Below are 24,129 nucleotides of genomic sequence, written 5' to 3'. Positions count from 1 at the left end.
AGGATTTTTAACAATGAATTAACAATTAAGAGTCAGAGAACAGCCCAGTTCTAGTGGCTTGTGGTATAACTGTAGCTAGTCAGGTGGTAAAGATTGAAAGGATTAAAGTTCAAGAACTCTGAGGAAAATATTCTTGAGAAACCATCTTGACCAATAACTGGAATTCAAATTGTAAAGTGCTCCTGGCTTAAATTGTCAAAAGTCAATCAGGTCACCTGGTGGGCTAAGAGATTAGATAACCACCTTCTTTCCCCAGCTGAAGGTATTCAAAAGGTAAAGTGAGAATTTAAAATGCTCCTGTCCAATTTGGGCTAAAGACTCAAGTCAAGTACTGGATGGCCTTAATTTAGCTCCAGGGGACCCCCACCCAGCTTTCTTCAACCAAAAACTATTTGGTATCCTAAAATGCCTAGCTACAGAAGCAAGCCCTGGTAAATGTGGCCATATAATGCCAAAGTCATTTGTTAAAAAAAGTTTTGTCTTAAATCTCGGTGATTTGCCAGATTGGCCAAAAAATACCTCTTACTACTGGAAAAAGTACGGCCCATATTTATTTTGTCTAGGATCCTTTGTGCAAATGTATGTGAGTGTGTGTGTGTGTGAGAGAGAGAGAGAGAGTGTGTGTAAACATATTCAAGTTTAAAACTGTCAGTATGATGTAAAAAAAGTTGAGGTCAGTTCAAATTCCAAAAAGGTCATGACGTTTGGGTGTTCCCAAATATTTTAAAGGATTTTTGCATTGCTTTAAAGAGGAATTATAGTTTAAACAAAAAATTTCTTTAATTTGCAGTTGCAAAATACTGATATCTTAATGTGTTAGGCTGTTTGCACAATAATCAAGTTATCTGGCTTAGCAAAAGGCAATGGGAATTTGAAATTTATTTCCCTCCACTGTTTATAAATTTGAGGCTAAATGTCAGAAATTTGGATATTATGTTTATGACTGTTAAAGAACTGCTTTGTGTTTCTCAGAGAACAAAAGGAAAGGGCAGGAAAATTTAGGATGGGCTTGTGTGCCTATCTTGAGGGTTGAGAGGTGAATTGGCAAGGTGCAGCTTAGCTGGCCCATGCATGGTGAAGCAGGCCCCAGGTGTGAGTTAAAGGAGTAAGACATAAATTTACACTTTTGTGAAGCTGAGCATCACATAGATTGGGAGCTTTGAATGGAAGGAATGCACCCAGAAGAACTGTGTCACCAGTGAACACCTCCAAAATGTATGCCCAACAAGAGTTTTTCAAAGACATGTAAGTGAAGTTTTTCTAGGAATAGAAATTTTTGAAGGACTGGAATTCTCAGAATTCTCAGATTTGGGGCATGGGCACTGTCCCTTGCTTCATTTTGCTCAAGGTTAGCTCTGTACCACTTGAGGCCCAGGGTGACTTGTGCTTTTTTTCTGTTTATGTAGTGTTGAGGAATCGAACCCAGGGCTTCATGCATGCAAGGCAAGCATTATACCACTAAGCCATGTTCCTAGACCCAACATAGAACTTTTTAAAGAGTAAAGTAAAAGGAATTTTGACTAAGAAGAATAGCAATGCAGAGACAGGAAGATAATCTACTTTAAAATTTAGAAAAGCATCCATAAACCAGATATATAGGAAGCTGAGGTCTGGTGATTAGGGTTTAAAGCCAATCTAGACAGGAAAGCTAAGAGAACCTTATTCCCACTTAAGCATCAGAGAGGCCAAAGTGGAGCTGTGCTTCAAGGATTAAAGCACTAGCCTTGAGCATGAAATGACAGGGACAGTACCCAGGCTTTAAATTCATGACCCAAGACTCAAAGAAGAAATTTTAGGGAAGTGATTTAGAAAGCACAATTGGAAAATTAATGACAGTTAAATAGTCTACTGGAAGTGATTGTATAAGTGCAGATTATGAAGAATGAAACAAAAATACATAGAATGAATTTCAGAGTTACATTGTTCTGATTGTAACTTGTGATTGTACCATTACTAGAGAAATGAGTAAGTGTCACTTAGGCATTGAATTGATGCTAACCATATAAACTAACATCAGATGGAAAAAATGGAAGGCAAATTTAGTCTCAACCTTGCATATATTTGATTGTACATGTAAATTTCATGTTTAATTTATGCCAGTGTGCATTTTGTCCCTAAAGTTGTGCAGAACATTTTCTATCTGGCCTCAACAAGATGATGTAGCACTTGGGGACAAAGATGCAGCCAAGGAACCCTGAACTGGAAGTCAAGACGGAGGAGACTTCCACAGCCACCATTAGCTTCCCTTTGTCACTCGGGTTGACAGGCAGGTAAGTGATCCAGACACTGCAGAACACCAGCATGCTAAAAGTTAGGAACTTGGATTCCTTGAAGGTGTCGATCAGATTCCTGGCCAGGAAAGTCACAGTGAAACCGGGCAGGGCCAGGAAAACTAGGTATCCCAAGACACAGTAGAAAGCAATGAGAGAGCCCTTGTTACACAGGATGATGATGTGACCATTTTCTAAGTGTGTATCTGTGTCAATGAAGGGAGGTGAAGTCCCTCGTCAGAGTACACAGTCACCTAGATCACCTGGAGTACAGATGGGAACGATGAAGTTAGGAGCCCCTGACACCAGCAGCCATCTCATCCTTCTCCCTGGGAAAGTGATCTTGAAGGTCAGAACCACAGTAACTGTATTGGCCAAGACCACAGAAACAGACGCAGTGAATGCAACTCCAAATGCGGTTTCTTGCAGAATGCAGCAGACTGTGGTGGGATGGCCAATAAGGGAAAGGGATAGAGAAGGCAAAAGATGAGTAAGATGAACAACATCTAGCTGAGTGCCTGGTTATTAGCTTTGACAATACGGTTGCTCTGATGTTTCACAAAGACTCCAAGAACAACTGCTGTGTGTGTTGATAAAGAGCCAGGCTGTCTAAGGGCATCCCCAGGGTCTTTCCATAATCAAGAAACTTACAGCTCTTTGGAGGCATTGGCTTCTCTGTGTGTTGGCAAACTGATGATATATGCACTTCACACACTGCTCCATGTGTGCTGAGGAACTCAAATAACCATTAGGCCCTTTTCAGAACTTCAAGGAAATAACAAAAGTATACATAGAAATCATTCCATCCTATCAATACTTATCATAAAAATAAATATTACCAAATATTACCAGACCTGTTCAGTATTATTTTATATCTTCATGTTATCCTAACACATTCTCACATTTTCTTTTTTTTTTACCAATAGTGAATATCAAACATACTATTGATTGCCCTTTCTAATATCCCAATGCAATTTTTCTATACATGTCATGCTGCCATAATTTTGTTACATTGTCTGCACTAGTCAAACCACTCCTCGAAAATTGTGCATAGTAAACCTGCACCTCTCTAAATCTCTCTGTGCAAAATAAATCAGAGCCCTGTAGCCTTTCCTTGCCATTGTTATATTTGTCACACCTACTTACCTGGAAGGGGCTGTCAATTGAAAATCAAATCAATTTTTGAAGACCTAATCCTAATCTATGAAAAAAAATGTGTTCCTGCTTCTTCCACAGAACTCAACCCACAGCACTTGCTCTGTTGAAAGAACACTATTTGGAAGTAGGATATACAGTTATGCAAGATTTTCTTTTTTTTTCTTATTTGTTGTAAAAGTGATGTACAGAGAAGTTAGAGTTTCATACGTTAGGCCTTGGGTACATATCTTGTACTGTTTGTTACCTCTTCCCTCATTCCCTCCTCTCCCCTCCCCATTTACCTCTCCCCCCATGAGTTTTTCAGTTGGTTTACACCAAACAGCTTCGCAAGTATTGCTTTTGTAGTTATTTGTCTTTTTATCCTTTGTCTCTTGATTTTGGTATTCCCATTCACTTTCCCAGGTCTAATACCAGTATATACAGTTTCCAATATACTCAGATATGATACAGTGATAGTGCTGGTACAACCACAGGAAGGGGATATAAGAGGATCATCAAAAATAGAAGCTACGGTTTCACATGGCATGTGGAAAGTAATTACAACAATGATATAGTAGTCATTTCCATAACATGGAGTTCACTACATTTAGCATTATCTTATGCATTCATAAGGGCATAGCTATTAGGCTCTTGTGATCCTCTCCTGTGACTAGTCTAAACCTGTGCTAATTATTCCCTATGACAGAGACCACAGAGTCTGTGTTTCTTTGGGTGTGTCTCACTTCACTTAGTATAAGGTTTTTTAAGTCCTTGCTTTTCCTTATGAATGGGGCAATGTGATTCTTTCTGATAGAGGCATAAAGTTCCACTGTGTATATGCGCCACATTTTCCTGATCCATTCGTCTACTGAGGGGCATCGGGGTTGGTTTCATGTTTTAGCTATAACAAATTGTGCTGCAATGAACATTGTTGTGCTGGTGGCTTTAGTGTGTTCTTGTTTGCTGTCTTTTGGGTAGATGCCCAAAAGAGGAACTGCTGGGTCATAGGGGAGCTCTATGTTTAGCTTTCTGACATATCTCCATACCATTTTCCAGAGTGGCTGAACCAGTTTACATTCCCACCAACAATGATGTAGGGTTCCCTTTTGGCCACATCCCCTCCATCATTTGTTATTGTTAGTTTTCTTGATAATGGACATTCTTACTGGGGTGAGGTGAAATCTCAATGTTGTTTTGATTTGCATTTCCTTTATGGCCTGTGATTTAGAGCACTTTTTCATATGTCTCTTGGCCATTCTCATTTCCTCATCACAGAAGTCTCTTTTTAAGACTTTAGCCCACTTGTTTAGGGTGCTGTTGGTTCTTTGCGGTTCTTATTTATTGTCAAAGTGATGTACAGAGAGGTTACAGTTTCATGCAGTAGGCATTGGATACATTTCTTCTAGTGTTTTGGAGAAATTTAATTTTTTTAGTTCTGCATATATTTTAGATATGAGGCCTTTGTCTGTTGTATGTCCAGTAAAGACCTTTCCCCAATCTGTGGGTTTTCTGTTTATCTTGTGGGCTAGGTCCTTTTCCCTGCAGATGCTCTGTAGTTTGATGCAGTCCCATTTGTCCATCCTTTTTTTGATTTGTAATATTTCTGGGTCTTTGTTAAGGAAGTTCCGTCTGTGCCAAGGAGCCCAAGTGTTTCTCCTAATCCTTCCTTTAGTGTTTTCAGTGTATCTGTTTTAATTTCATGGTCTTTGATCCATTTGGAATTGATTTTGGTGCAGGATGATATATTAGGATCTAGTTTTAGTTTGTTGAACATGTTGAACCAGTTTTGCCAGCACCATTTGTTAAAGAGGCGATCTTCTTTCCAGACGATTTTTTTTTTAGCACCTTCATCAAAGATTAAGTTGGGATAGTTCTGCGGGTTCATTTCTGGATCTTCAACTCTGTTCCATTGGTCTTCAGGCCTGTTCTGGTGCCAATATCAAGCTGTTTTTATTACTATAGCTTTATAATACAGCTTGAAGTTTGGTAATGTTATTCCTCCAGCACTGTTCTTTCTGCTTAGGATTGTTTTTGCTATTCTGGGTGTTTTATTTTTCCATATGAATTTCTGGATTGCCTCCTATATTTCATTATAAAATGGTGTTGGGATATTAATGGGTATTGCATTGAATTTGAAGATAGCCTTTGGCAATATTGCCATTTTGATTATATTAATCCTCCCAATCCAGGAGCATGGGAGATTTTTCCATTTCCTTAGTTCTGCCTTAATTTCGTTTTTCATGTTTTTAAAGTTCTCATCATAGAGGTCTTTCACTTCTTTGGTTAAGGTTATTCCTAAGTACTTTATGTTTTTTTTAGGCTATTGCAAAAGGAGTTGCTTTCCTGATTTCAGCCTCGGTCTTCGGGTCATTAGCATATAGAGATGCTGTGATTTTTGAGGGTTTATTTTATCTCCTGCTACATTGCCAAAGTTTGGATCAGCTTAAAATATCATACACCATGATCAAACTGGATTCATCCCAGGGATGCAAAGTTGGTTCAATATGTGCAGTCAATTAATGTAATCCACTACATCAACTGGAGCAAGGTAAAGAATCACATGGCTATATCTCTAGATGCAGAAAAGGCGTTATATAAAATCCAGCACCCATTTATGATAAAAGCCCTGAAAGAAATGGGATTCCACGGAACACTCCTGAATATAATAAAGGCAGTCTATGATAAACAGCAAGCATAATTCTTAATAGTAAAACACTAAAGACATTCCCTTTAAAATCAGGAGCTAGACAGAGATGTCTGCTCTCTCCCCTCCTCTTCCACATACTTCTAGAATTCCTAGCCATAGCAATTTGGCAAGAAAAAAACATAAAGGGGAACCAGATAGGAAAAGATGATCCTATACCTAAAGAACCCCATAGACTGTACTCCAAGCTACTAGATTAACCTATATTTATAGGTGATTCAGCCTGCATTATTTTGTAGAACTATTGTAAAAATTAACTCAAGTAGAAGGAAAATTTTTCTTTTCACATTCTGTGTCCCACAGTTAATCCTTACAATACTAGAGTTGTGTGAACTATTCTCTGTTACAAATGAGCAAATAATTTCTCAGAGGAATAAATTGTTGATTTAAAGCCATAGGGGTCATGGCTTATGGAACTGGCAGAAATCTTGTTCTTGCCATCAAGCTATCCTGTACTGCCTGTTACTAAAAGAAACAATCAAAAAACAACGATATGATATTCTACTGAAGGGCAGAGTCAGTTTTGCATTAATTTTTTAATTAGTGAATTGGCCCTTTTCTATGTGTTTTCTTTCCATTTATTCTGTGAGAGGATGTGCCAACAAGAGATAGCACAGCATGGTGTTCTGTACTGCTACCTGAAGTTTTCCTAAGTCCAGGCAAGCTTTTAATTCCAAGATCATGTTAGCCCATAGTTGAAATTAAAATAAGCCCGGTGCCAGTGGCTAAAATGTACAATCCTAGATACTCAAGAGGCTGAGACAGGAGGATCACAGTTGGAAGCCAGCCCAGGCAAGAAAGTCTTTGGGACTCTTATCTCCATTTAACCACCAAAAAGCCAAATTTGGAGCTGTAGCACAAGTGATAGAGTGCTAGTCTTGAGCAAATACGTTCAGGGACATCCAGGCTCTAAGTTCAAACTTTAGGACTGGCTCCAAAGGAAAACTACAACAACAGCAAAAAGATCAACTTAAAAGAAATAGAACAAAAATCCAGCCTGATGCACATGGCTAAGGATCTATTGTCCTTGATACTTCCATTATTAGGTGACAGCTAATCTATTTGTATATTCAGAGAGGCAAATATTCTCAGAACAGTCAATATTGACTTGTTGAAAGAGTCATCTCTGCTTAGTTTTTATGAATGGAAAAACTTTAATTTAAAAAATTCAAGTAGCAAGCTTGTGATGGCATTTAGTTATAGTCCACATTTCAACTAAATCCACTCCTTCATATTTAATAAGAAATGTAAATATAGTATTGACCCCCTAAAAAGAAAAGAAATATAAATGAATATACTAGATTAGTATTGTAGGAAATATAGCATGATTCCTTAGTCAAAACTTCTGTACAGCTTCTGAACTCCATTAGAGTTTCTCATGTAAACATATGCATTTGTATATTGTGAGTGTGTGAGTATTGATGCAAGGGCATATGCCAGTTGAGGTATCCAGTTAATTTTCTTCTCTGTGGTTCTCATTATTCTCCATAGCTCTGTTCTCTGTAGCGTACCACTTTTCTTTGGGGAAAATCAAGTTTAGTTCTGTGGGCCTCTGGTCACACTGCTTTCTTTAAGGACATCTTATATAACACATGTGGCCAAATTGTTACTACTGAATTCACATCCGCCTGCCCAAGTGAAGGTTAATAGATTCTTATATTTTCTCTATAAGGCACTTTGCAGCCTTCCTGCACTTAAAAGTATCAGACTGAACCTAAGCACTACAATAAATTGAACACATTTCAGAGGTGAACTCACCAACAAAAAGGCACAAGAAATACAAAAACACATGACCCTATACCACAAAAAAGACAGTATGAAAGTGAAGCAGTGAGGCAAAAGCTTACCTTTTTTTCACCTGATTTTGGGAATGTATATGTTGGTTAACTCATATTTTTCATTGCTCTCTGCAAGTCTAAAAATGAAAAATGCAAAATCCCATGAGTATTCATCTTGCAATTATATATTTGTGTTAGTATGTGGGTGAATCCACAAATGTGAAATTGATAAATGAGGAAAAACTTTGCATACATGTATTTCTGCATACACATGTGCATATGCACATGTGCATGTGTGTGTATAGGAATGTATTAAGATAATGTTGAATTATGGTTAATATTTTATTTTTCTATCAATATTATGTAAGGAAGCATTATTAAAATGAAGTTAGACATGATTACAATAGCGTTGTTTAGATGCAGAATACTCAAGCATATAACCTTACTTGTTTAATACATTACATGTCTTTGATTTAATTTTTATTCATATACTAATTTTGTGTAATTGTCTAAGATGATTTCTTCAACTCAGTCTTTGAGGAAGTTTTGTGTTTTTTTTTTTTTGTTTGTTTTTTTTGCCAGCCCTGGGCCTTGGACTCAGGGACTGAGCACTATCCCTGGCTTCGTTCTGTACAAGGCTAGCACTCTGCCACTTGAGCCACAGTGCCACTTCTGGACATTTTCTACATATGTGGTGCTGGGGAATTGAACCCAGGGCTTCATGTATACAAGGCAAGCACTCTTGCCACTAGGCCATATCCCCAGCCCCTCTTTGAGGCAGTTTTGAAATGGCATTCCTAGGATGAAAAGGTAACTGTTTTGTAAGAATTTTTGATCAAATCAAATAGACCTCCAATCATCTTTCTTTTCTCTTATACTTGTCACATATCTTGTCCAATTCAAGCTAAAAGGCCAGTACAAATATTGCTCTACGATGTGGATTCAGCATCTGTATGTCACCCTAGCCAGCCTGCCATAGATGATGCCCCAGTATCTTGTCATTTCTTTTACTATGAAATGCTCCACATGATCGAGCAAGTTCACAGCTGTGAGGTCATTCATGGAGACTTTAAGCCATAAAATTTCATCCAGGGAAACAGGCAAGTGCAATGAGACAGGCCTCCTTCACACTTCTCTAGTAGCTTTTGCAGTTTGTACTAATGCATCTTGGTCCTTGTTTTTGTTTAATCTAGATTTTTGGAACATAATGATAATGATTTAGTTGCTGTCTTGGTGCTGATTGACCTGGGGCAGAGTATAGATATGAGACTTTTTCCAAAAGAAACAACATTTATGGCCAAGTGTGGAACTTCTAGTTTTCAGTATACAGAAATGCTCAGTAACAAGCCATGGAACTACCAGGTATGGAAGTAAAAGAAGAGCTTCAAAACATTTTCCTATAGCTCTCTCATTAGATGTTCTAAGTGAATTTGGAGTGCTATTTAGTGTGAACTGGTGTTTTGAACAGATGAAGGAAAGGTCTGTGAACCCTTCAAAAGGAAATCATGCTTCCAGGATCCAGCTTGATCTGTAGATGAGAGCAGCTTGGTGTCCTTTCAAGGCCAGGATTAGCCGGGAGACCCAGCCTACTGACCTTAGGCAGAATTGAGTTGGTGCTGCATGCCCCTTGCTATTCTCACAGGCAAGAAGGTGGAACTGATGGCTATAGATGGTGCCACCAGATGTCCTTACAGATTAGTGCATACAAAAGATTGCTAGAAATGGATTACTGTTATCCTAAAGGAATGCTTCAGAACTTCCATCATGGGTAGCCACCAAGTAAAGAGAATACTGACGAGGACAAATGTAAAGTTTGAAGCTAAGGTAAGCAAATCTGCTACCCAGGATCCACGTGGGTCGAAACTATGGCTTTTCAGAAGCCATAGTTAGAAGGGGCCAGGATGGGAGTCTGGATTCTATCTGTGACTGCCAGTGGGGCTTGCTGCTATTAATCTAGCATCTCCTCAGGCCTAGAGGGGAACAGTCAGTCTGTTATTCCACAGAGTTGGGGCACAATGGAGGGTTCTTTTCAGTTATAAACACATTGTATACCCAGAGGCCCTGGAGCAGTCAGAAAATAACCACCACAATCCCAGGGGAGGGAGTTGGAACTCCCAAGATGAGGGATTAGACAATTGTATTTGCCACATGTAACAGAATAAAAGACTTGGGAAGAACATTAGGTACAGAAGTACAGAGCTTTGGCAGGGATCACCTTGGGAGGCAAGGCCATTGATCTCCCAAGGTAGCTTCAGGCAGGGCCTAGACAGGCAGTGGGGCAGCTCAGCACGTTTCAGAAAATCTTTTAAGACCCATGGTTATATAACTTAGCACCCAAGTTAAAGTCACATCTTTATAGGCTTTATAGAAGCAGGCAGGCAGGCAGGCAATAAGGCAGGTGGGAAAGCGGGAAGGCAGGAAGGCAGAAGATAGACCTAAGTCTAGGTGTCTAGTGATGCTGGTGTCGTTCTGGGTTTTCCAGGTGGGGGCTGGCTGTGGGTTCCGACCGATGTTGTGCCTTGCGAGCCATGGGGATGTGGAGTCTGGAGATTTCTTTCCACATTCTGTCTCAGATGCTCAGAGCAGCAAGCATGTCAACTAGGTGGATTCACTTCACAGAAGGCGGTTGCCGTGCTCCCCCTGCTATAACTTTATTCTTTATTCTTTTGCCAAATGAATGAGTGAACTTCCCTTGTGCATATATATATATATATATATATATATATATATATATATATATCAGAATATTTTTTGTTGTCGTTTTTCTTTATTTGTTTTGTTCTTTTTCTAGAGCTGAAGATAGAACTCTGGGGCTTGCACTTTCCAGGCAGGCACCTTTCTGCTGAGTTAATCCCCAGCCTCTCATTTTTGTTTTTAACAGAATGGGGTGCTTGGCATGTCTGAGCCCCAGGCTCTGCAACTCTATCCCTCCTGTGATGTCTAGTTACTATCTATCCTTCCTCCAACTGAAGAATTGTTGTTCTCTCTCTCTCTCTCTCTCTCTCTCTCTGTCTCTCTCTCTCTCTCTCTCTTCTCTCTCTCTCTCTCTCTCTCTCTCTCTGTAGGATAGAGACACTTTGGGGGCAGTGATTTCCAGGTAAGGACACTATGAAGCCTGCCATCAAAAAGACCCTTAGAACTGAGATAAGGAAGGCAGGGGCCCAGGTTCCCCTCCCTCCCTTCAGGAAGGCATGCATTCTGTCAGACAAATATTAATTACTGGGTGTTGAGAGGATGAGAAATGCATCCCTCTGGAATGAAGGAATGCATTCTGTTGTCTCTCTTTGAAGCAACGATGGCACTTCTTTGTCAAGTTATTTTTTGTTTGTTTGTTTGTTTTGTATTGTTTTTTGCCAGTCCTGGGGCTTGAACTCAGGGCCTGACCACTGTACCTGGCTTGTTTTTGCTCAGCTAGCCCTCTCTCTACGGCTTAAGCCACAACACCATTTCTGGCTTTTTCTATATATGTGGTGCTAAGGAATCAAACCCAGGTCTTCATGTATACAAAGACAGCACTCTATCACTAGGCCATATTACCAGCCACGAGTTATCTTGTCTCATTTCTCCCCAACTGACATTGTTCCTTTATTAAGTGAAGTAAGTCCATGAATGAATATCTGCTATAGTGGCTGTAAGCTTACCACATCTCAATTGCACTAATCTACTCAGTGGCTACATTTCTCCAAAAAGGACTTTGTGCCCATAATTTAATTGTTAATTAATTAATTTTCCCCAGTCATGGGGCTTGAACTCTCGGGCACTGTCGCTAAGCTTATTTTGCTCAAGGCTAGCACTCTACCACTTTAGCCACAGTGCTACTTCTGCCTTTTTCTGTGTAAGCGGTACTGAGCAATCAAACCCAGGGTTTCGTGCATGGTAGGCAAGCACTCTACCACTAAGCCACATACCCAGACCCCTTTCTTCCTTTCTGTCTCATTGTTTGTCTCCTCCTTTCCCACACCTGCCCATCAAACAAATTGCTTGTAGATCCCATAATTGTGTGTGTGTGTGTGTGTGTGTGTGTGTCATGTGTGTGTTTGTGTGAACACAGATGCCAGAACTGGGTTGGAACCCAAAGGCTGGTCATTCTCCCTTAGCTTTTTCCCTCAAGGTTGGTGCTTTGCCAGTTGAACCACAGCTCCACTTCTTGGCCGATTTGCTGGTTCCTGGGAGATAAGAGAGAAGGGCAGAGTTTCCTGCATCATCTTGCTTTGAAGCACACTCAGACCCTAGCCGCCTGGGGAGCTTGGATGACAGGCTTGAGCCACTGACACCAGTTTAGAGCTTTATTATTGTTGCTATTGTCTCATTTTTTCCCTAATGTGAGTGAACCAAAAATCTTGCCTAGAGTTCTGTTGTGTGTGTGTGTGTGTGTGTGTGTGTGTGTCTGTGTGTGTGTGTGTGTGTGTGTGTTTTGGTTGGTTGTGGGACTTTGACTCAGGGTCTCAATGCTGTCCATTAGCTCTTTCACTCAAGGCTATCACTCTACCACTTTGAGCCACAGTTCCACTTCTAGATTCCTGGTGGTCTCACAGACGTTTTTGTCCAGGCTGACTTTGAATTGCATTCTTCAGCTCTCAGCCTTCTGAGTGGCTAGGATCACAGGCATGAGGCAGAATGAATTTTGAGCCCTAGTGTCAAGTGTAAGCAGGATATAAGGTGCAGAGAGGCAGGGAAAGCTCTTACTGCACTATGAAGACAATAAAAACCAAGAAAAACTTCGCCCTCTCACATGGCACACTGTGGCAAATTTCCTCCCTGTTCCTACATTGATCACACAGCCAAATTAGCCTTGGACCAAAGATGAATAGACACAATTTTCTTACTTTTTCTAGGATTGAGGGAGAAAATTAGCTAGCAAAAAGCAGCCCCTTGGAGAATAGAAGAACTTGGCAGTGAGGCAGCAGACTTAACTAAAGGAAGCAAATACAGTTGATTTTATTCTTGTGAAACAACAAACAAAAACAAAAATCATATCCTTGTGCTGATCAAATAGCACACACAAAAGACTATGTTAAAGGAAGGGGATACAGAGCTGGGTGCTGATGGCTCACACCCGTTATCCTAGATATGAAAGAGGCTGAGACCTGAGGATCATAGTTCAAAGCCAGTATTGACAAGAAAGCCCTTGAGGCTCCTTATCCTAAATGAACCACCAAAAAAAAAGCTCTAAGTGGAGCTGTGGCACAAAGTGGTAAAGTGCTGGCCTTGAGGGGAGAAAAGAAAAGAGCTCAGGGATAGCACCCAGACCATGAGTTCATTTCCCAGGACTAGCATCAAAAATAAAGTTTTATATGAGACCCGTGTAAATCCTGTGGCCAGCCCAGTCAGTGCCCATTACAGGAACAAGTCCCAGGACATTGAAAGGGGTTATCTTCTTTAGGAAAACACCACCACTCTACCTTTTTTCTCAGTCATGGGACTTGAACTTAGGGCCCGTTGACTGTCCCTGAGCTTTTTTGTGCAAGGCTTGCACTCTTCCACTTGAGCCACAGCACAACATCAGGTTTTCTGGTGGTTTGCTGGAGATGAGTCTTACCAACTTTTCTTCCTCCAGCTGGACTTGAACCATGATCCTCCAGATCTCAGGCTTCTGAGTATCTTGGATGACAAGTGGGAGCCATCAAGTGCTTGGCAGGGAGTCCCATTTGAGAAGGATATTTTTGCCTGGTCAGAGGCTGTGGTTAGATGAGTACAAAATGTTCTTGGGACAGGAGCCCCTTATTAGAAAGTGGGTGCTGAATTCCATCTGTCATAAAGATGAGTGTGCTCAGCTTGAACACCTCATTATTGAGGGCCTAAAGATATAGGACCTACCTAGCTTTGAATATTTACATTTCTAGTATGCCTACTTCCGCACCTCCCACCCTCAGTACTTAGTTTTGAACTCAGAACCACAAATGCTGGGCAGATGAACACCTGACGAGTTAGCACCTCTAGCCCCTCAACTGTATATATATATATATATATATATATATATATATATATATATATATATATGTATGTATGTATATATATTTCTTTTTTTTTTTTGACCAGTCCTGGGGCTTGGACTCAGGGCCTGAGCACTGTCCCTGGCTTCTTTTTGCTCAACACTCTGCCACTTGAGCCACAGCGCCACTTCTGGCCATTTTCTGTATGTGTGGTGCTGGGGAATCAAACCCAGGGCCTCATGTACATGAGGCAGGCACTCTTGCCACTAGGCCATATCCCCAGCCCTGTTTTATATTTTTTATTTTCATTATTAGTTTGTGTGCTGGTCGTGAAGCTTAAACTCAGGGGCCTGGGTGCTCACCTTGAGCTTTTGCACTCAAGGATAGTGCTCTACTGCTTTGAGCTACAACTCCGTTTCTAACTTTAGTGGTGGTTCATAAGAGACTAGAGTCTCATGGACTTTCCTGCCTGGGGCTGGCTTTGAACCACCATTCTTGTCCAGACCTCAGTCTCTAGAATACCTAGGATGACAGGTGTGTTGGGCCACTGGGGCCAGTTTATGTAGGTCTTAAGATTGCTTTACTCTCCATGACGACATGGGCCAAATCACAGCTCCTTTGCTCTGTAGCCTGGGCAGACAGAAAGCTACCTCTTGTTCACAGACATTCAAATCTATCCTTTCCCCCATTTCACAGTAAATTCAGAGTTGTGGCTGAAGCTGGCTCTGATGCCCAAAGAAATGCATCAAACATCATCCATCTTTCTCAAGACTAAAGATCTAGAATGTCCCTGGTTACTGGAATGGGAAAGTGACCTGTCCTGGGTCAGCCAAACTTTGTGTCTTTGTATCCAGCTCCTAGGACCTACTGTTGGATGTGACTCCAAGAATTGAGTCAAGAGGCCTGTAGGGAGATGTAAACTGTCCAAGACTTATGGACCAGAGCAGCCAAGCTGCAGCCAAATGGGATGGGTGCCTCCCAAGGAAGGGTACTGCCCTGGCCTGTGTCCCGCAAGGGTTAACAGGATGTCTCTATGAAACAGCCATGTGACTGACATTCAAGCTCATTGGACAGCCTAGGGGTGGGGGGCACATGAATCAGTCTCCAGAACCAACCCAGAGGCTCTGGGAAGCCTGCCTGAGCTTTCCAGGTATCATTTAGCCCCTTTGATTGGATGCCCACTCCTGCACCTGCCTCCTGGGAACCATCTGCTAATTAAAGATGTTAAAGTACAATTCCTCCTGGGGCAATGGGCTGGAACCAAGGAACAAAGTTCATGATCTCTCAGCCATGTGTGGGTTCTAAAATTGATACCAGATATTCCTAGAAGAGAGACCAGATAAAGTATTAAAATTTCCTGTTTTTATTGCATAGTAAGATGACTAGTGCTAACCATAATATCCTGTGTATTTCAAAAGTTAGGTAAAGGATGTTGAGTGCTTTAATCACAGAGGAATATGGTGGCTGGGTACAGTGGTATGCACCTGTAACCCTGGCTACACAGTTTTTATAGGTAAGGGAATTGCTTTCAGTCCAAACATGTGACTCTGAGATATAAGTAAAGCAAAAATGGCTGGAGCTGGTAGAGTGCTAGCCTACCAAGGAAGAGGCCCTGAGTTGTGTGTATGTGTGTGTGTGTGTGTGTGTGTGTGTGTGTGTGAGAGAGAGAGAGAGAGAGAGAGAGATAGAGGGAGAGAGAGAGAGAGAATGTTTGAGAGGCAGCTATGTTTAATGGGGGTAGAAACATCATTCACCTCATTATACATGCTAATTACAAATAATTTAAGCCAAGTGCTGGTGGCTCATGCCTATAACCCTAGTGACTCTGGTGGCTGAGATCTGAGGAGCCAGGTTTTACGTTATCCAGGTAGAACTCTGAGAGACTTTTTATCTCCAATTAAACTGCAAAAAGCCAAAAGTTGAGGCATGGCTTAAGTGGTACAGTGACAGCCTTGAGCAGAAAAAAGTCAAGTGTGAGGGTGAGGCTGTAAGTTCAAATTACATTACTGGCACCAGAAAAGAAAGAAAAAGAAAAAGATTTCATACAAGTAAAAGCACATGCCAGTGTAGGTTATTTTCCTTCCTTTCTTATTACAAAAAATTAAAACTGAAATTAGAAACTGTCTCCAAGTAGTGCAAAAATAGCTCAATGGAACAGTCCCAATAAGCTGGGAATAGACTTTAATGCATTATTTAAAAGTGTGGCCTATATTGTGAAAAATATCATAAATTCCTGAAGAAAAGCAGTGTGTGTGTGTGTGTCTGTGCATGCATGTGTGCTAGGATAATTACCTAATTATTTTGAGCCAAAATAAAATGCTACCATAATACCCCGTGTTCACCAGAATCAATTCCAGATGGGTTAAATAATCCATTATAAAAGGTGGAACAACAGTTGGGCCACTCATGGCTCATGCCTATCATCCAAGCCACTCAGGCAGCAATCTGAGGATTCCAGGTCAAAGCCAGTCCAGGGCAGGAAGGTCCCGGAGATTTACTACCCATTAATTACATGCACAAAAAGCAGTGGGCTGGGAATATGGCTTAGTGGCATAGTGTTTGCCTAGCAGGCATGATGCCCTGGCTTCGGTTCCTGAGCACCACATAAACAGGAAAAGTCGGATGGCTCAAGTGGTAGAGTGCTAGTTTTGAGCAAAACAAGCTCAGGGACAGAGCCCAGGCCCTGAGTCCAAGTCCCAGCACTGGAAAAAATAGCCGGCAGTGGAGCTGTGGCTCAAATGGTGGAGCACTAACTTTGAATGACAAACGTAAGTGACAGCGTGCAGGTCATGAGTTTAAGCCCCAGATCTGATACAAAAATAAAACTAAAAGAAGTAATGAAAGTAGAAAAATGGCAAATATCTAATGTTTAATGTCTTGATGAGCTTGAAGATATGTTAGGGCTGAGAACTGCAGATCAATGGTAGAATATACTGCCTAGCAATCGTGACACTGTGGATTTGATCTCCAGTACTGCGAAATAAACAATAATAATATTGAATTGTTTTTAAAAAGTTACTGAAGCGCCAACACTTCATGTGGGCTGTCATCCCAGCTACTCAGGAGGCCACGGTTCACAGCCACCCCGAGCAGGAAACTGTGAGCCTTGCCGCCAAATAATCACCAAAAAGTCGGAAGTGGAGCCACATCTTTCTGACCTTCTGCTTGCTGCTATGGATGAGGAGGCGGGGCTGAGTCTACAAGCTTCCCCGTCATTCTTCCTGCCTATCAGTAGTGTGAAGGGCTGGGGCATGTAGGGGCGGGCCGCCTTGGCTGGACACTTCCGGGCACCAGCCAATAGAAACAGAAAGTGCTCAGCCAATGAGCGCCACTCGTCTTCTCGCGTCTCTTGAGCTACCTTGGAAATGGACCGGCAAATCCAAACACGGAGGGGAGTGAGGCTTGCGAGGTCGGCTCGTGCTTGTCCATGTCCGCGCCTTCGGGCTGGTTTCTCCCCCTCCCAGCCCTGATCTGTGGACCCGCCTGCAGGAGGAGGCAGAGCCACCGGGAGCCCTGAAGTGGATTCGCTGGCTTCTTTCTGGCGTAGGCGCCGGTGAGGCACCCGGGGGCCTTCCAAGGGTTTGTTTCCTGGCTTGGTGTCTCCCTCAGCCGCCTCAGGGATCCGGCAACACCCCGGGTCGCTCTCTAGGCCTGGGTCTTGGCCTTTCTCCTCAAACTCTGCTCCGTGTGGCCTGGGGTCGAGGCCCACGGCTCCCCGGACCTGGGTGAAACGGGGTGGCAGGTGGGGAGAAGAACGCGGGGTGCTCCGCTGTGGACCCCGAGCCTTGGCCCGCTGGGTGATGCGGGTGGGGTGAGATGGTGGGGTATCCGGGGAACCCAGAAAAAGGGAGAGTCAGCTGGGTGACTGTTTCGGGGGAGCAGAAAGAGTTGTGGAGATAGACTATGGGAGGGTTCCTTTGACGGCAGGTGCTGACTGTAGAGTGGCTTTCTATAGATTCATTTTCTGCAGTTTTCTGTATTTGAGTTAATTTTCCAGGTAAGAAGTTACAGTTGGTTTTTTGGTATGTGTGCACACATGACAGTACAGGACTTGAGCTCAGGGCATGGATGATGTCCCTCGGATTTTTTCTGGACTCAAGGCTTGGTGCTTTGCCATTTGAGCCATGCCTCCACTTCTGGCATTTGGCTAGTTAATTGGACCTAAGAATCTTTCAGGAGTTGGGCGCTGGTGCCTCTTGCCTATAATCCTAGCTACTCAGGAGACTGAGATCTGAGGATCATGGTTCAGAGCCAGTGAACTACTGAAAAGCCAGAAGTAGAGCTGTGGCTCAAGTGGTAGAACGCTAGCCTTGAGCACAAGAGCTCTGGGACAGCACACAGGACCTTCAGTTCAAGTCCAGACCAAAAGAAAAAAATCTCTGGGACTTTCCTGTCCAGGATGGCTTGAAACTAGGAGCTTCAGATCTCAGCCTACTGATTAGCTAAGGATCATAGGTGTGAGACACTGGCGCTTGGTTAGAAGTTTCTTTTTCCTCTTCCTTCTAGTCTTAGGGAATTGAATTGAGCCCATAACTTTATACCTTTATAAGCCAGCACTCTACTACTGAGCTACAGCTGCAGCCCAAGATCTTATCAAAAGAAAATTGAATTATTATCTATAATTATGAATGGGACTTATAAATGCTTTATTTGCATATTGTGCTATTCACACATTCATTTGCATATTTGCATATGCATTCACACATCATTCATGCAGCTTGTATGTCTCAGCGTCATTTCTCTTTTCTTTTTTTTTTTTTTTTTAGGTTTTTATTATAAAACTGATGTACAGAGAGGTTACATTTTCATACCTTAGGCATTGGATACATTTCTTGTACTGTTTGTTACCTTGTCCCTCATACACCCCTCCCCCCTCCCCCTTTCCCCCCCTGAGTTGTTCAGTTCACTTACACCAGTTTTGCAAGTATTGCTTTTGATGTTGTTTCTCGTATTTTACCCTGTGTCTCTCAATTTTCATATTCCCTTTGAATTTCCTAATTCTAATACCAGTACACACTGTTTACCATACACTCAAATAAGATTACAGATATAGTGTAGATACAATCACAAGAAGGTGATACACAAACATCATCAATAGTAGAAACTACAGATACACATGGGATGTTGAAAGTAGTTACAACTCTGATATAACAATCATTTTCATATAATGGAGTTCATTTCACTTAGCATCATCTATGTGATCATAAGGGTTTAGCTATTGGGCTCTTGTTATCCTCTGTTGTGACTTGCCTAAACCTGTGCTAATTATTCCCAATAAGGGAGACCATAGAGTCCATGTTTCTTTGGGTCTGGCCCACTTCACTTAGTATAATTTTTTCCAAGTCCTTCCATTTCCTTACAAATAGGGCAATGTCATTCTTTCTGATAGAGGCATAAAATTCCATTGTGATATGTACCACATTTTCCTGATCCATTCGTCTACGGAATGGCATCTGGGTTAGTTCCAGATTCTCGATATGACAAACTGCACTGCAATGAACATTGTTGTGCTGGTGGCTCTACTGTCATTTTGTTTGTAGTTTTTTGGATAAATACCCAAAAGTGGGGTTGCTGGGTCATAGGGGAGTTCTACATTTAGCCTTCTGAGGAATCTCCATACTGCTTGCCAGAGTGGCTAAACCAGTTTACATTCCCACCAACAATGAAGTAGGGTTCCCTTTTGGCCACATCCCCTCCAACAACTGTTGTTGTTAGGTTTCTTGATATATGACATTCTTACTGGGGTGAGATGGAATCTCAATGTTGTTTTGATTTGCATTTCTTTTATGGCCAGTAATGTAGAGCACTTTTTCATATGTCTCTTGGCCATTCTCATTTCCTCATCAGAGAAGTCTCTTTGTAGGTCTTTAGCCCACTTGATGAGTGGGCTATTAGTTCTTTACGGTTTTGTTTTGGAGGAAGGTAATTTTTTGAGTTCTACATATATTTTACATATGAGGCCTTTGTCTGTTGAACGTCCTGTAAAGATCTTCTCCCAGTCTGTGGGCTTTCTGCTTATCTTGAAAACTATGTCCTTTGCCGTGCAGAAGCTCTGCAGTTTGATGCAGTCCCATTTGTCCAACCTTTCTTTGATTTGTAGCCTTTCTGGGTCTTTGTTCAGGATGTTCCGTCCTGCACCAAGGAGCCCAAGTGTTTCTCCTACTTCATCATTTAGTGTTTTCAGGGTATCTGTTTTGATTTCGAGGTCTTTAATCCATTTGGAATTGATTTTGGTGCAGGGTGATATATATGGATCTAGTTTTAGTTTGTTGCATGTGTTGAGCCAGTTTTTCCAGCACACTTTGTTAAAGAGGCTATCTTTCTTCCAAACTAATGTCTTAGCCCCTTTATCAAAGATTAAGTAGGCGTAGTTCTGTGGGTTCATTCCCGGGTCTTCAATTCTGTTCCATTGGTCTTCAGGCCTGTTCCGGTGCCAATACCAAGCTGTTTTTATTACTATGGCTTTATAATACAACTTGAAGTTGGGTATTGTAATTCCTCCAGCACTGTTCTTTCTGCTTAGGAGTGTTTTTGCTATTCTAGGTTTTATTATTCCATATGAATTTCTGGATTGCTTCCTCTATTTCATCAAAAAATGGTGTTGGGATATTAATGGGTATTGCATTGAATTTGTAGATAGCCTTTGGCAATATTGCCCTTTTGATTATATTAATCCTCCCAATCCAGGAGCATGGGAGGTTTTTCCATTTCCTTAGTTCTGACTTAATTTCGTTTTTCAAGGTTTTCAAGTTCTCCTCAAAGAGGTCTTTCACTTCTTTGGTTAAGGTTATTCCTAGGTTTTTTATGTTTTTGGAGGCTATTGCAAAGGGGGTTGCTTTCCTAATATCCGCCTCGGTCTTCGGGTCGTTAGCATACAGAAAGGCCATTGATTTTTGAAGGTTTATTTTATATCCTGCAACTTTGCCAAAGTTTTGGATCAGCTCTAGTAGCTTGGGGGTAGAGTCTATGGGATTCTTTAGGTATAGGATCATGTCATCTGCGAAGAGAGAGAGTTTAACTTCATCTTTACCTACTTGGATCCCCTTTATATTTTCTTCTTGCCTGATTGCTATGGCTAGGAATTCTAGTACTATGTTGAAGAGCAGGGGAGAGAGTGGACATCCCTGCCTTGTTCCGGATTTTAAAAGGAATGGCTTTAGTTTTTCACCATTTAGAGTTATGCTTGCTGTTGGTTTGTCATAAACTGCCTTGATTATATTCAGGAATGTTCCCTGGAATCCCAGTTTTTCCAGGGCTTTTAGCATAAATGGGTGCTGGATTTTATCAAATGCTTTTTCCGCATCCAGAGATAAAACCATGTGGTTCTTTACCTTGCTCTGGTTGATGTGGTGGATTACATTAATTGACTTGCGTATATTAAACCAGCTTTGCATCCCTGTGATGAATCCAGTTTGATCGTGGTGTATGATTTTTTTGATGACCTGTTGAAGTCGGTTGGCCAGAATTTTGTTGAGAATTTTTGCATCTATGTTCATCAGGGAGGTCGGTCTGTAGTCCACTTTCCGTGATGAGTCCCTGCCTGGTTTTGGGATGAGGGTTATACTGGCTTCATAGAATGAGTCTGGAAGTGAATGTTCTCTTTCAATTTCATTGAAGAGTTTGAGAAATATTGGTGTGAGTTCTGTTTTGAAGGCCTTGTAGAATTCTGCAGTGAGTCCGTCTGGACCTGGGCTTTTCTTGGATGGGAGATCATTTATTGCCGTTTCTATTTCTATACTGGATATGGGTCTGTTTAGGAGGTTTAAATCTTCATGGTTCAGTTTGGGGATATGAATTTTTTCTAGGAAATCGTCCATTTCTTCCAAGTTCTCGAATTTGTTGGCATAAAGGTTTGCAAAATCGTCCCTTATTATTTTCTGCATTTCGGTTATTTCTGTGGTGATGTTACCTGTTTTATTTCTTATCTTGTTTATTTGAGCGTGCTGCCTTTGTTTTTTGGTCAGGTTTGCCAGGGGTCTGTCTATCTTGTTGATTTTTTCAAAGAACCAACTCTTTGTTTTGTTGATTCTTTCGATGGTTTCTTTTGTCTCTAATTGATTTATTTCTGATTTGATTTTAATTATTTGCTTCCATCTATTGACTTGGGGTTTGGCTTGTTGTTCTCTCTCAATGAAATTAAAGTGCTTCCTTAAATTATTGAGTTGCTGTTTCTCCAGTTTGTTGATGTATGCACTCAGAGATATAAATTTTCCTCTGAGTACTGCCTTTGCTGTGTCCCAAAGGAGCTGGTACTTTGTGTCCTCAACTTGGTTGAATTCCATAAACATTTGAATTTCCATTCTAATTTCTTCAATGACCCTCTGATGGTTCAGCAGTGTGTTGTTTAGTTTCCATGAATTGTAGCGATTTCTGTGGTGGCTGTTAGAGTTGAGCTCTAATTTTATTCCGTTGTGGTCTGAGAGAATGCAGGGAATGGTTTTGATACTTCTGAATTTGTACAGATTTTCTTTGTGCCCTAAGATGTGATCTATTTTGGAGAATGTTCTATGTGCTGCTGAAAAGAATGTGTATTCTGTTGTTGCTGGGTGGAATATTCTGTAGATGTCGATTAAGTCTAGTTGTTCTATGCAATTGTTTAGTTCTGTGGTTTCTTTGTTCAGTTTTTGCCGTGTTGATCTGTCCAGAAGTGATAGTGGAGTGTTAAAGTCCCCAACTATCAATGTGTTTGGGTCTATGTGTGATTTTAGAGCCAGTAGTGTTTGTTTGATGAAGTTGGGTGCTCCTGCATTTGGTGTGTAGATTTTTATAATGGTTATATCTTCCTGTAGGAGAGATCCCTTTACTAGTATGTAGTAACCTTCTTTGTCTCTTCTTACCTTTTTTAATTTGAAGTCATTGTTGTCTAATACTAGGACTGCAACTCCACCCTGCTTATGGGGGCCATTTGCTTGATAGATTTGATTCCAGCCTTTCACTTTAAGAAGATGTTTACTTTTGCTGGATAGATGTGTCTCTTGGAGGCAGCAGAAAGATGGATCTTGATTTTTGATCCAACTTATGAGCCTATGTCGTTTGATTGGAGACTTAAGTTCATTAATGTTGACATTAAGGATTGAGAGATGATCATTTGTTCCCTTCATTATCGCTATCTTGTTTAGAGCTGTGTCTTCTCATTTCTTGATCTGATGTTTACTAATTAGGGTTCATTTCTCTGTCTGTATTGGGATCTTGATTATTTTCCCTGTATAGTACATCTTTAAGGATTTTGTGTAAAGCTGGTTTGGTGGAGATATATTGTTTCAGTTTTTCCTTATTGTGGAAGATTTTTATTTGACCTTCAGCTATGAAGGAGAGTTTGGCTGGGTACAGAATTCTTGGTTGGTGGTTATTTTTATTTAGAGTTTGGTATACTTCATTCCAGGCTCTCCTTGCTTTCATGGTCTCTGCTGAGAAGTCTGGGGTAATTCTGATTGCTTTTCCTTTATATGTTATTGTTTTCTTTGCCCTAACAGCTTTGAGTATTTTTTCCTTGCACTCTGCTGAAGCTGTTTTGATCGCAATGTGTCGGTGGGATGTCCTATTCTGGTCTGGTCGATTTGGGGTTCTAAATGCTTCTTGTATCTGTATAGGCCCTTCCTTCTGGATATTTGGGAACTTCTCAGCTAATATTCTGTTAAATAGGTTGCCTATCCCATTAACCTCTTTCTGCAAGTTTTCCTCAATACCTATTATCCTTAAATTGGGCTTCCTGATCGTGTCTTGAATCTCCTGTAGCAATCTGTTTTGTTGATTGGACTGGATTTGTATTGATTTTTTATCTTTCTCCGTAGAATCTAAGGAATCTTCGGCTCCCGAAGTTCGATCCTCTGCTTCAGTTAGTCGGGACTGTAGGCTAGCTACTTGATTTCGAATCTCTTTTCCTTCTGACTGGACTTTCCTGATGATTTCCATGTCCTTGCTATAATTATCTCTTAGGTCCTGCATGGACTTCTTTACTTCATTAATTTGGTTTTGAGTGTTGTCTCGCAAATCTTTTAGCTGGGTAGCTATCTTTTCATTTGACTCTTGAAGTTCATTTATCTTTCTATTTGTGGCTGCCATGAAATTCTCCTTTAATTTTTGCTTTGCCTCCTCACGCTCTAGAATAATTGACTGAAGAGATTCGAACTTTTCATTTATCATGTTTATCAGTAGACTTTGTAGAGCATTTTGAGGGTTCTCTTCTATGTCTTTGATTGGCTGCTCCGCTTCCTGCTTGTTTTGAGTGGGAGATAAGACTTCATTGTTTGCCATCTTTCTTGTGTTTCTTCTGCCCATTTGAATTGGGGATGCCAGTCTACCAGCAC

At 41.1% G+C, this 24,129-nt stretch overlaps 1 pseudogene; it reads right to left on the bottom strand.

Moving 5' to 3' along the window:
- Positions 1-2,114: 2,114 nt before the first annotated feature.
- Positions 2,115-24,129, bottom strand: part of LOC125367059 — a 101,034-nt pseudogene continuing 79,019 nt past the window's right edge.

Source organism: Perognathus longimembris, chromosome 18 (assembly GCF_023159225.1).
Source record: "Perognathus longimembris pacificus isolate PPM17 chromosome 18, ASM2315922v1, whole genome shotgun sequence".
Classification (NCBI taxonomy): domain Eukaryota; kingdom Metazoa; phylum Chordata; class Mammalia; order Rodentia; family Heteromyidae; genus Perognathus; species Perognathus longimembris.
The sequence above is the reverse complement of the archived record's forward strand: the minus strand, read 5'-3'. Positions and strand labels throughout refer to the sequence as shown.